Raw genomic sequence first — 9,798 nt, forward strand, 5'->3', positions numbered from 1 at the left:
GAGCACATTATCCAATGAGCTGTATTTAATATGACTTATGTAATGTTGTTTATAATGTTCATAAGATACTATATTGTGTGTTACTATCTGCTCTTATGTCTCATCCTCTCTTTCTCTCCCTCTCTTTTGGGGCTTTCCACTTTATTTCCTTTGCACGGCAGCACAGGATGCTTTCTTATTCTCTTTTATTTCTTCCACTCTTTTTCACCTTCTCTCTTTTTCTCTCTCTCTCTCTCCCTCCCTCTCTCTTTCTTCGTCGTCTGTTCCCTTAGCGACCGTTTCCAAGGCACCCACTCCCTGGCTGGGGGAGGGGTCCTGTGATGTCATGCATGCATAACTATACACACCTGAATTCTCCTGTTTTTAATCTTTCTGCTGGACTCTCTTCCTTTTCTTTTTCAACGCTTTAGTATTTCAGACCCAGATGGTTCTTCTAATGTTGTATTTATAGCCTCTATTTATAAATTCCGTACACAAACTGCAAGATTATAGTTATTTGACCGAGTGTTTGTTTGTGCTATATACATGTAAATAAGTATTTACTCTGGTACATTACAATGCACGCAGACTCTGTGTCCTTGCCGTATCCGTTGAGATCTGATTCATATTAAACAGGCCTTTATCAGTGCGGGTGCTATAGTGTGTGTGTGTGTGTGTGTGTGCTCATTCGCTTAACCTTGCCTCATCTTAGGCTGTAAGGCTTGTCCCCGTGATGCAATCTGATCTCATGTCTAAGTAACCTTTAAATTATTTAGAGAAAAAAAATACTTTTCTTTAATTAGTATGAAAAGAGTAAGCTGTATTTGAATAGACTAAATGTAAACACCTAATTCTGGCAATCACAACAGCTGTAAGTGGCTGATTTAATGGGATAGTACTTTCCCTTTAACTCACTCCTGTGTTGACATCGCTCCACCACCCCAATTTCCACTTTTATTTTCTGTTAGTTCTATTTCTATTATTAATTATCTTTTGGTCGGCACCCAACAATGCCGTTAATCAGGAATGTGTGTTTCAGTCAAAGTACATTAAAGCCACAGTATGGAATTTTTCTCCACTAGGGGTCGCTAACCTCTTTACAATAACAAAGGCGTAGTTTGATGACGCAACACATGCTAAGAATTATGGATCTTGTCGTCAACGTCGAACCGACCGATCTAATAATGTTTATGGTTGACTGAATACATCGATGCTTTTATCATGACTGTGATATGAAGCAGTTCGGGATTGCTAAGAGACAGCTATCAGCTCCACACGCGACGCGAGTCCCGCGGATATAAAAGGAATATGGACATTTCATTCTACCGAACTACACGCAAGTGCAGAATTACAACTCGCAGGTCAGTTTATTAGACAAATTAAACTTGTGAGGTAACGCAGCGCTGTTTCATTGGTCTAACATTACACTAGCACACTAAACTGCATTTAAATGTGTTGAAATGTATGTGTTAGTTTGTCTGTTTGAGGCTAGCAGTAAACTAGATCAACATTAGAATAACATACAGATCATATTCTAACATTTTATCATTGTTGAACTATATAACATTGATTAGTTTTATGTAAATGTGCTCACCTGTTTAATAAAGTACATGTAGGAGCGGTCGAAGTCTCGGACGTGGAGCTCTCGTTTATATACTGTCTATGGGAGCTCTCGGCATCTCGAAACCACCGCGCTGATATTGATTCTCGTTTTAGTTCTCCTTTTTTATCCAAAGTCTGCTTGCCATGGTCCGTAATGTTTGAACGAAACAACAACAGCGTGCAAATAGACATTGCGAACTCCACAGTTGTCTGCGTCTGTCGCTTTGGTTAATCAGAGGGCTCTGCTCATAGCTCTGGTTACCATGGCAGTACGAGCGGAAACCATAGGCGGAAACCAGGGACAACGCGGATATGACGCCATTGACTGCGACAAAACGCAAATAAAGAAACGTGCCGTGTCTAAAAATTTAATTAAAATTTCTCCTGGTTTGAAAGTTGTTGGAAACAGTCGGGATAATGTAAGTACACAACTAAAAAAAAATATATAACATAGATATAGTGATTTTTGCTAATTTTAAAGCAAAAAAGTTACATATTGTGCCTTTAATGCGCTTTTAAAATTCTCAAGTGAGGAATGTATAACATGTTTACAGCTAGACTGCCTATAGAACAAGGAATAAATAATTCAGAAATATTTTTTATCAGCACCTATTTAGATAGCTCTATAATAAATAATAAAAGTATGAAATATGATATGCATATGGGTAGTATGTGTTGTTTGTTGTTGTGTAATGATTCTGAATTTATTATCAAAAAGTAGAAATAAAACAATTAAGAATTGTTTCTGCATACTGATTATCTGGCACTTAAATATAATAATAACTTGTATCAGTATTAGTTGTGAATTTCTTTTTTTAATCAGTAACAATGTAAAACAAACAGTTGTAAAAAAAAAACAACTTGATTATTTCACTTCTTCTGTATTATTTGTTTTTAAACATGCATTTAATGCATTGCATGAACAAATGCATTAACATGTTCATGTTTTAATAGTCTTAACCTGAAAACGCTCTCGTTGTTTAAAACTTTGCTTTAAAAACTCCAGCTAAGGTGCACTAATACATGCTTTTTGGACAATGTTACATTACTAAGCAACAACTGAGTCAGAGGATGTAATGAATGTTGTGTTGTTTCTGGTGTTAGCTGATGAGGGTCACGGTTACTAGGCAACGGCCAGCACAGTCCGTAGATATGCATTCAACTCCTAATGGGAGCGGAAAAGGGGAGTGTGTGTGTGTTGGGGGTCAAGTTTGTCTGAAAGGGGATTAATATTTTGAGAAGGGGCAAGCAGTGGCTCTGTCTGCACGGCTTGTGTCTACACAGTTCATTTGATGTTACTCCTCTTTGAAGCTTTTGTCCCGGTGTTTCACGCATTTCCGAGGAAGAGAAGTGGCCTTGGCTACAAAGTTCCCAACTTATATTCAAACTCAACTCACACATTCAGTCTGTATAAGTTGCACGCAAGTTAATGATAATCATGCACCAGTATTTTTTATTTCGACTCACTTTATTGATATAGGCAAAATAATACATGACCTAAGAAAAAATAATTTATTGATTTTGTAACTGTAAAATGTGTTAGGCCTAGTGGTAATTTTTGTTTATTGTATAAGGGCGTAATGTCAGGTTAATCAGTTCTGCATCTGAACATGACAGCCAAATTTAGACATTTGAATGCATGTGCTGGACGCTTATAATCAGTATGATGTCAATAAGAATTCTTAAACCTTAATACAGATCTTTTTATTTCATGCAATAAAAAGGATCATAAATATCATAAGATATTATAAATATTATTTTATAACCTGCCTCGCACATGTTCTCATGTTCACACTTGATTTTGTCCCTATCTCGTTCCCACCCTATTGACCCTCTTTCCCCAAACAATTCCCTCTCTCTCTCTCTGTCTCTCTCTCTGTCTCTCTCTCTATTGATCGACACATAGTGAGCTCTGTTCTTCACTGAGCTGCCTCCCTTTAATCAATACAGATAATTGTCTGCTCTCTCTCTTTGCCAAATACTCTCTCTCTCTCTCTCTCTCTCTCTCTCTCTCTATCAATGAACCCCCTAACCACCCTAAGTCTGGGATTCCCCCTGTCTTAATGACCAAAGGTAACCTGTTCTCTCTCTCTTTCCATCGATTGGCGTGGGAGCGATTGACTCACATGTGTAAACATGGTGCACGATTGTGCTGCGTTGAAGTCTCTTCAACTATTCCCATGTGGTGGTTATAGAGACAGACTTTTCAGTGTTTGTCAGGCTAAAATCATGTAATCAGATTCATATTGGAAGGTCACACCATACTATGACTAGAAAAGAAGAAATATCAAATATAAACCGTTATTAAAGATTTATATTTATAAAGTTTTAAACTTCAGTAGTCACTCTGATCATGCTGTTGCTAATAAACATGTTTAATATATTTTAATATATCACTTTTTGTGGATAGAAATAGTATTGATTAGAATGAGATCAAGGTCAGATTTGAATCTGCATTTCCCAAATGAGCAGGCTCAAACTTGATCGTTAATGCAGTTGCAAATATGACATTTTATTTTAATCATTTATTTTAATATATTTTGATTTAATGTTGTTTTGTTTTAATAATATTTTTTAATATTATATCACTTTTATTGATAGTGTTAATAGAGATGAGAAGAAATATTCTGGAGACTGGGATCCTGACATGTTGCAGGCCAGATTTGAATCTGCATTTCCCACAAGATCACCAAGGCTCAAAGTTGAGGAGTCACTTTGATCATGCTGTTGCAATTATTATATATATATTTTTTAGATTTTACACACACACACACACACACACACACACACACACATATAATTATGTCACTTTGTATTGATAGATACAGAATGAGAGGAAATGGCTTGGGAGACTGGGACCAGGACTTATTGCCAGCCAGATTCAAATCTCCATTTTCCACATGAACAGCGAGGCTCAATTTCTGGAATATGTGCACTAGACCACTGTATCTTTTAACTCACTCTATAAGGACAGAGGAGATGTGCAGATATAACTTTAAATTCCCCAAGGTCAAAGTTTAGTCTCTGCAGGTCAGGCTTTTTCTGCAAGGTAATAGAGAATTAATATTTATAGTGTACTATGTGTGATTTTGGATAGCCATGGAGGTACCAGAAAGCATTTTCTTTGTGATGGCAGTGTGGTTTTGTTTGGTCGAGGTGTGAGAGAGAGAGCAAGAAGGGGTGAATAGGAAGGTGAGATTCTTGTCTTGCCAAACTCTGATTCAAAATGAGGAATTCTGTGAAGAGGGAGATTACAGGTGATATAGGCCTCATTCCAGAGTGTGACATCCCACTGGGATCTGAACGCATAAACATTGTAGAAAGGTATTTCTTTGGTGTTAGACACAATTCAAAGGACCAGTGTACAGTCTTTGTTGTGCATCCTTGTGTTTTCACGGTTTATGTGAAATATAGTGCTAGACTTGCACATGAAATCACTGATTTCAACCAACATATTTTCATGTGCTATTAAGAGAAGATGTGGAATAACAGTGAGCTGAAAGGGGGATAAGAGAAATGTAGCACTTCATATGTATTCATAGGCTATTGAAATATTGATATATTTTCTTTGCTTTGTGTCTCTGTTGCCTCTTTCTTTATCAGATTACGTCTCCTCTCGCTTTCTCTCCCTCTTTCCCAGTCAAGCCTCAAGGATAGAAACCTTGAATTAGAATTTCAGAGGCAAAGAAAGAGAAAGAAGGGGGTAGGGTGGGGTTGTGCTCTTAGGGAGCGGTCGTTGAGAAAGTGCCTCTAATGGGCGTCTGTGCGCTCCCCCCTGCCTAGGGCCCCGATCGATACCGACTCAGAGCAATAAAGCTTTCCCCTGTCATCTCCACAGAATACAAAGCAGTGTGGGGAAAGAGAGAGAGAAAGAGAGAGATAGGTGAAAAGCTGTTCCGCTAGCCAGACCGATTTCCTACACCCCCCCAGCCCATCTACCCCCATCTAAGAACAGTAGAGCCCCTACCCCCTCTCGTTCCCTCTCTCTCCATCTCATAGTCCACCTCTCCTTTCCCCAAATGTAGCACGGGTCCCCTGTGCCGGCTCTGACTAGGTTTTGATATCTCCCTGCGCTCGGGAGGAGAGAAATAAATAATGGCAGAAGAAACTCTTATTTTAGTTATTATCACAAACACAGAGACAAGGACGGATAGAGAGAGACGTCCAAGTGGGGCATAAAAAGGAAAGGAAATTAAACAATAAAAGAGGTAAGAAATGGCAGCTGGAAATGTATGGATAGACAAAAAGAGAGAGAGAGAGAGAGAGAGAGTGATGTAGTTTAGGAAGTGAAATTGGATGAGAAGAGAACGAAAGGGGGAATGAAGTGATACAAAAAGGAGGGGGGCGGAAAGCGAAGGAGAAGGGGATTATGGGAGAGAGAAAGATGGATGTTGTGATAAAGATGGAAGGTGAGTGGGAATATTGATGAGTTGATGAGTAAGAATGCTAGACATGAGACCGTGTGAAGGGGAAAAAGTGCACTAAATAAAACTTTTTACAAAGAAAAATCTAATAAAAAAAATCGAGGTATACCAGTCAACCGCACTAGTTGACCATCGTGACCCGTCCTTCATGTCAAAGCGAACGGTTCCTCTTGAAAGTGACAGTGTAGGTGTGAACGTGTGTGTGTTTGTCCTCCATCACCGTGCGGTTGTGCTTTTTCTGTGTGACAGCTCTGGAGTTGCTCCGTCATTACGCCGCTGTCAACCTAATAACATCTCTTCCTCATCTCTCAAAAACAACACTTTCTGTGTGAATGTGCGTCTCATCTCTTTTGTTGTACCCTCGCCCCCCATCCTCCCCAATTCAATCCCTCATTTCTTCTTTTATTGGAAAAAGATGGGATGAATCCTTCATCTCTCTTGCAATGCTCTTCTGTTATTATACTGCAGTATAGGGCTGGGCAAGATAGCTAAAAATATTATAGTGGTCAATTTCAGGATTTTTACGTTATTTGATATATATCTCAAAATGTGTGTATTTGCTCTGAAATCTGTGTTTATGGTTCAGAGGACCCATAGTTTCACCAAAAAATCACTGTAGCCAATTAGATAAAAAATATTTAGTGCAAAAAAAGGTAAAATAAAGTAAAAAGTTAAAATAATAAATGTTTTCCAAACATTAAATCCATTTTTAATATATAAATATAAAATATCTTATTACTTTCATTTCTATGCACAGTATAGCAACATTATATAACAAATATAACAATACAGCACTATTTGACTAAATAGTAAATTCATAGTTAATTAAATAAATTAATAAGAAACTAATCAATACTAAAGAAATAACTAAAATTACTTGTTACTGAATTTAAGGCAAACCAAAAATTATGCAAATTAATCATTACATTTTGAATGAAGCATCATCAATTCATTGAAATGGAAAGTTTAAACTGATTCACAGACATTAATCAAACTTTCCAACTCAAAAGGTTTTGTGAGGTTTTAATCACAGTTAAAATTATATATATATATACTGTACTTATTACATTGTAAAAGTAAAATCATTGTATAGATATTGTGAATAGTTCAGTTCCGTTTGACCGGCCATTTGTAGAGACCAAGAGCACGGGATTGGTGGCACTTTTTTTCTGCTAACACACATTTCCTTCTACTTTCTAGTCTTATCTTCCAAGTTTTTCATTTATTTTCTCATCTCTCTTCATCTCCCCCATGTCCTTTTCTTTCCCTGTGAGATTTTACTATCAATTCTCCCACTGTGCACTTCTTTTTCAAGTGGCCTGACTCTCTCCTACATCCGCGTTCTTTCCTGTTCTGCCGTATGAATTCCTCTTAGCTCCCCTTATTTCCCCCTTTACCTCTCTGCACAATAATAATGCTACTGATAGAAAGAGGCCCAAGTGTGTGTGTGTGTGTGTGTGTGCGTGCGCGATTATTGTCGTGTCGGGAGTCAGAGGAATCGATCGATGCAGAAATATGAGGGTCTGTGTCAAAAACAATAACCACCTTTTCCCCAGACACACACACTTTCTCACACCCAGCTGCGTTCACACACAGATATAAGCCTAAACATTAAACATGCACACATTCATTCAGGGGAAACGATACTCAGCCCTCACATTACAGGAAAAATGCTCCATTTCAGATAGGAAAACTTATCAGCACAAGAGCTGCTCTCCGTTTACCATTTCACTGTCTGTCACAGGGGTAAAAACATACACATAAGCACAGACACACACACACACACACACACAAACACACACACACAAGAGACCTTTCACTGCTGTTGCCTGGCAACGTGGGCCAGTGACCAATCACAGTGCAGAGCAGTGTCCAGTGATGTCACAGCGTCTGCTGACCAGCAGGGGAGAAAGACAGAAAGAGGGAAAGAAAGAGCAAATGTCTGGAAACAATTTAAAAAGAGCATTTTTATCATTACATTACGGGACACGCTGATAGTTTAACAGCTGGAGGAGCGAGTGGGAAGTGGAGGGAATGGACATTTGTGTTTATGGAGGTGAAGAGGTGGACGTATCAGCCTGGAATGGTGGACGGAAAGAAAGCGTCTCTGTAACTTTATCAGCATTAAAGACTAAGACACATTTGTGTTGGAGTGAACGCGATTGCATCTACAGCGCGAAGAGTGTTTGCTGTGTGAAATAGTTAGTATCTAATCACTCACACACATACGCACGCATGCGGCTCCGAGCTTTGACAGCTGTGAGATTGATGGCTCTCTTGAGGCCTGGAGCTTGCACTCTTAAACAGACAGCTGATCAGATAAACATGGAGGGAAGGAGAGCGAGAGGAACGGACGAAGACTCATACTAGCTTTTAAAAATCATAGGGGGGGCACATTTGCTGGTGGATCATGAGATGTTCCTGTTTGTTTCACACATGCATCAGGCTGCAAGTCATCACATAAACTAAAACTGGTGTCATTACGAGGAGTGACGTTTCCACGTAAGCCATGTGATGAGGGGCCGGCCAAATGGCCTGAGACCCCCTTGACATATGCAGACATGTCTGTGGTGTGTGACCTCGGGGTCATGAACTTTAACCCCACCAGCCGCACTGCATTCGCACGGGCTCTCGATGACCGTGAACCTGACACTCTGCTCTCTTTGTGTGAAACCACAAAACACATAAGCTACCATCTGTATTCATTTGAAAATATATCTATATTTATACAGAGAGAATAAATGCAGTGTGAGTATAACCAAAAAACTGTTATTTCAGGCCTGTATAGGTATGAACTCTATAAGGTTATACAGCTGTCTTTTGTTATATTTGTCTTTGAGTGTGTGTCTGTATATTAATGAGAATCTAAACTAGATATGTTGTTTTCACTTTAATGTTTCTTTGAAATAACCAGTAAATTTGAAATGGAGCGCTTATCAACTGGGAGATTCCAGAAAAACTATGTTCAACATTCATAATAAAGTGGGGCAATGCCGCCTCTTAGTGTTGAACATACAGTACTGCAGTCTTTTATATCACCTCGTATGTCCTGGACTTGGACTTTACCTTGACTGTAAATAATTTCAGCAGACTGTTTCTTAAATCCCCAGAAAGAACGAGTCATTACATCTTGTTATTTTTAACTGTTTTATGTTTAATAAACATTCGGTATTTAAATATATCTAATAGTGATGAATCTTCAGGCATAAATGTAAATGCTCAGATGTAATGCTTTTACATCACTCCATCTACATTATCTATGCCTTAACACCCTAAAACTTAGGGTTTAAACAATATTTACTAAATATACAATATCATATTGTGTATATGTACATGCTTAAATCTTCCTTTCATGGAAATACAAAGCTTTTTCAATATATATTGTATTAGGATTTTTTATATTAATATTATATCTTTATTTAATGTTCAAATTAGTGTGATTAAATAGTCTTAAATTTTAAATTTTAAACATACAGGAGCAGTAAAATGTGACTGTTTCTCATGAACTTTTGTTTAAAATGCTCATGCTTAAATTCATTTTCTAGACAGACTGATTGAGTCGACGTATTATTTTCTTTACAAAAAGATTTTTTTAGTGATTTGAATTGGACCAAATAGTGAAAAGTATCTTCAACACTTCAAAAAAGCATCCCAGGATGTTCCTCTGCTTGTGTTGTTTCATAGCATATAATAACTTTACTAATTTTCTCAAATGTGAAAAAAAAATAAAAATAATAATAATTAAATAAAAATAATTATAATTATGTGTCCACACTGTTCTCTGATGTAGTTA

This window comes from Abramis brama, assembly GCF_963993115.1.
Source record: "Abramis brama genome assembly, chromosome: 17".
Classification (NCBI taxonomy): Eukaryota; Metazoa; Chordata; class Actinopteri; order Cypriniformes; family Leuciscidae; genus Abramis; species Abramis brama.